Below are 5,036 nucleotides of genomic sequence, written 5' to 3'. Positions count from 1 at the left end.
GTAGCGATAAGAAGGGTGGTCATTCTGGGTGAGTAGCATATTGAGGGAAAGAGTTCAAAACAGTTTGATTTGAGATGACCATGGAAGAGGAGATATCCAGACCTGGAGTTTAGGGGAGACTGCCATGAAGAGAACATGAGACTTTAGGGTATATCTAGAGCTATAATCTTAGCAAAGGATCTTGATAATGTATTTAATATCTCTGAGGCCAATTAGCATACCTTTTTATTTTAAGCTGTACTGCTCATAGTTCAGATGTCTATTGCCATATTACAAACCACCCCACAGTGTACTGCTTCAAACCACAATTGTTGTCTCAGTATTCTGTAGCTTAGGATTTCTTCACGCCACTTCCGTTGCATCTGTCACTCAACATTCAGCCGGGAGCTTGCTGGGAAAGTCCAAGATGGACTCTCACTCCGCAGAGCATCATTCATCCTCTCAGCTAGCAACTTCGTCTGTGTTCCTTAAGTGGTGATAACATGGCCTTGAGAGCGCACAGGTAATGTCCCCGTATTTATCCAGCCTCTGTTTGCATCGGGTTTTCTAGTATCCCAGTTGACCAAGCAAAATCAAGACCATCAAGAACCAGAGCCTGCATTGGGAGGCGCTACATGAGAATATGAATATTGGGAAGAGGAGTTAGGTGAGGACCATCACATAAGAGTCTAGCCCACCTCATCAATGGGAGGAGAGGCCCTTGGCCCTGTGAAGGTTCTGTGCCCCAGGGTAGGGGAATGCCAGGGTCAATAAGTGGGAGAGGGTTGGGTGGCAAGCATGGGGAGGGGGGAGGCAACAGGGGTTTGTTGTTGTTTTTGTTTGTTTGCTTGCTTGCTTTTTGGAGGGGAAACTAGGAAAGGAGAAATCATATGACATGTAAATAAAGAAAATATCTAATTAAAAAAAAAAACAAGAGTCTAGCCCACCTGACTAGACAAGGTCAAATGAAGGTGACATATGTAAATTGTCACGTAGTAGTAATACTCAACCAGTTTTAACAATCATTGTTAAGGCACAGCCTTTAAATCGATCTCAGGACCTATACGTACTGGTTCTATCTCACCAATATACTTGAAGAGAACTTATCATGTTTTATGGATATTTTTAATATATTCTCCAGAAGCAGAACTGTAGTCTTTTTTTTCTATCCATACACTCACAATGTCTAATAGATGCTCTGTGATTATATAAAACTCAGCAAACAAATTCTCTCGTGCTTTATTTTATTTATTTAATTTTGTAGTGCTAGGGCTCAAGCCCACCAGCATGGAAGCTAGACAAGGGTTCTATTGCTAAACTATACCCATAGCCCAAATGATGCTCTGGTTTTTGAAAAATAAAATTTCCTTTTTATGCTCATTAAAAATGGCTTTTAAGCAAAAGTTTAAAAAATGGACATACAAATTCTTCCAACATTCACATGTTAAAAAATGTGAAATTTGAACCTAACAGTTCTATTTATAATTCTTTAATAATTTCTTCAATATTTGACTATTCTCTATATGAGTCCCATTAGGGCCTCTGTAAATACTATAACAGCAAAAAAACAAATGGCTCATGGCTCAACCATCACTTTTCACCTCCACAGCAATACTGCTCCCCAAAGTATGGTTTAGCAGTGACATATGCATATGGACATGGTATATAGGTATGATATCACATTGTGAAACTAGAATCTTGACTGTGGAACTCATATGAAGAACCTATCAGCCTAACTTTCTCTAGATTTCTATAGAATAACACCCATAAACTTTCTGACACTTGGAAATTTTTGAGTTCGAAAACAACTTTTGAGAATGATTGAACTCATATGACGTATATTCACATATGCCACATTTTTTGTCTATCAATGGAGAATGCCACTCAGAAAAAAAATCATAATATTTTAAAATTTTATGTATTCTGAGGATTTCATGCATGTATACAATGAGTGTTGATTTTTCCTCCTCACACTTCTCTCTCCAGCTCCTCCCAGATGTACCCTACCCCCATTCCCCACACCATTGAGACCTCCTCCTAAGTTCATCTCCCTTTTTAGTTTTAACTCACTGAGTACAGTTTATGTTCCCACTATGTACCTGGGTGAAGGAGCATCCCCTGGATCATACACACTTTCTAGGGACCATACCTCTCAAGAAAAGTGACTCCCTCTGTCCCCACAGTCGCCAGCTTCCAGCCATGAACCTGAGCTAGGAGTGGGGTTTTGAGAGCCTCTTCTCTATCCATACCAGGATTTATGTTATTATTTTCAAGAGGAGGGTGCTTACTTGACTAGGGAGTGATCTTTTCCGCTTCGCAGTGTTTAAGCTCTGTAGCTTCTCTTGGGATTTCTGACCCCAATCCTGGACCCAGTGCTGAGGTTCGCTCCTCTGATGTCCTTGATTTTTTTGGGGGGGGAGATTTCTGATCTGAAGAAACTCTAGATGCAGAGTGTATCACATTCCTGCAATATGTGTAACTTCTCTTCTCCCACCTAAGAACAGCCGAAGGGCGTGTCTGCTAAGCGACCCTGAATGAAGTGTTCCACATGCAACAGCAGCAGGAGACCAAGAGCAAAGCAGAAAGAGATGGCTAACGATAAATAGAAATAAAAACAGAGAGTCAGCCTGATGTCTTGGAGTTGACTGACTTCTTTCTTTTTGAATTGATGCTATTCCTTTCATATAACCTATGGTTTGCTTTATTCATGTGAATTGTCTTTGCTTCATTTCTGCTGTTGTGATAGGATACCCTAGTCAAAAGCTAGTTAGGGGAGGAAGGGGTTTATTTAATTTATAATTCCAGGTTATATAGTTCATCATCTCAGGGAAATTAGAGCAGGAACGTCCAACGGCTCTGGCCATGCTACGTCAGCAGTCAAGAGCAGAGAGAAGTGATGAGTATTTTCATGCTTGCTTGATTTCTCAACTCATATGCAGATCAGGACTCCCTTAACTAAGGAATGGCACTACCCATAGTGAACTGGGTTTTCCCATATCAATTAACTTAGTCCCTACAGATGTCGATACAAGCTAATCCAATGTAACCAATCTCTCATTGAGACTTCTTTCCCTTATGACTCTAGGTTGTGTCAAGATCACAATTAAAGAGAATTGTCACACAGATCAAATAAGACCTTTCTTCACATTGCTTATAAAAACAAATGATGAAATCATCTTCAAATTGGAAAGCCATTGTTGATAAAGGCATATGCTTTCTTTGGTTCTAGACTTACAGTGGATACTAACCTATGTGTTTTCCAAAAATATAGTGATATTAATCAGTCTTTTACCCTGCTGTCACACACACACACACACACACACATACACACACACAAATACACAGAATTACATACGTCAGGCTAGTATCAGTGGTGCTGCAGTAACAACTGGTTTTGAATTTCAATCACGTTTAATGCTTATTTCTTACCCAGGATTTTTCCAAGTATGATTTAGCTGAAGAACTCAGGTCCTCAGTGGGTCCTTGGATAATGGAAGATAGATTCTGACTCCCCTTTGATCATAGAGATGGAGAATATCTAATGTAAACATCATAGCTTGACTCTTGATGCTTACTATTTCCCTGCTAAAGCAAGTCTCATGGTCAAAACCCGTTCTGAAGATGGAGAAATCAATCCAGACCTTAAGTCTTCAAGGGGAAATGAATTGGGGTGTGTTGAACAGCCCATTGGCTGCCTTAGAACTTAAAGCAGAATGACCCTCATCAGCAACCAAAGTTACCTAAAGCATGTGGGGGAAGAATAAGGAAAAGCGATACTCAACACTGAAAACTAGGGACGATATGGTCACTCTCCTAACCAATCCCGTAGTACGCCTGAAAACACCTACCAAGAGCCTCGAAATTCCTCATTAACTTTGAACTGGGATTACACATTCATATCGTAGGGAGATCCTAGCTTACAAATGACTTGGGAATAGAGGTCAAGTGTAGAGGAGCTGGTGAAATACGAAGGTAGAATGAGCGGCCAAAAGCTGGCTGTGAATACAGGAATATATTCTGACTATGGTCTTTACAAGAAAGCCTCACCCTGCCTATGTATTCTCTGCCCTACCCCACCTCCCGCAGACAGCACAGAGTAAACTTTCACAGCACGAGTCCATGTAGTAGGTTCTTCTGCCACATGCCTTCCTACGGCCATTTCCTGCCCCTCCACCCACTGCTGGTAGGTCACTGACTTAAAATCTCAGAGGGTTTGTTTGGAGCCCTGTGAAGTCAGGGGCCTCAATCACGATCCTGGAAGAACACTTTAGAACTATCTACTGGCCTTGTACTGGTCGGAATTTTAGCTAAAACTGCACATGGTCCCTGGTTTTCTTCTCCTCGTCTAAGGTTGAGGGAGAAGCTGTGGCTGCTCTGAACCCCAGAAACCCTGTTCCATTCTGTGAATGGCCAGTATGAAATGTCCATATTCCTGTTCACCTCAACAGCATCATGAGGGAACCTTGCTCTCTGGTGGGACTTGGCTCCAATCTTAGGGTATAGGTAGAGGGGCCGAGGGAATGAGACAGAATGCTTTCTAATGACTGAGCGAAGGTTCGGTTGCAGATTGAAACCGGGAAAATTGCGTTGAACAGGACTTTTCAGGAAATTCCATCTGACCCTCAGCAAGCAAAAACAAACCGAGATCCCTGGTGAGGCAGGATGGAAGGAGTGATCAGATGCCTGCCCAGCAAGACTCTGACTAGTCCAGCCCTTTGTCCAGCCCTAGCTTGTGCCTTAACCTTGGATGACCTTTCCAATTGTCCAAAGCAGGCTGATTTTAGGACACCTGTCTTATGCAGCAGCTGGGAATGTTGGTCCAACCTATCTCCACTCAGCTGGAAGCAGGGTCTGTCCAAGAAGGCCAGCTGTCGCCCTGCTGATGCCCGCATGTACTGACCTGCTTGCCCCTGGGCACTCTCTTCTTTATCCTTAACTCCTTCTGACTAAATCTCATTCCTTTGAAGCATTGTTTGAAAATGCGTGTTCTGACTAGGAAGGTTTTCCTAGAGAGGGCTAAGAGCACACCCTGGATATGGGGGCCGGGGGACAGGGGG

This window comes from Mastomys coucha, unplaced genomic scaffold, assembly GCF_008632895.1.
Source record: "Mastomys coucha isolate ucsf_1 unplaced genomic scaffold, UCSF_Mcou_1 pScaffold17, whole genome shotgun sequence".
Classification (NCBI taxonomy): domain Eukaryota; kingdom Metazoa; phylum Chordata; class Mammalia; order Rodentia; family Muridae; genus Mastomys; species Mastomys coucha.
This window is presented reverse-complemented; position numbering follows the sequence as displayed.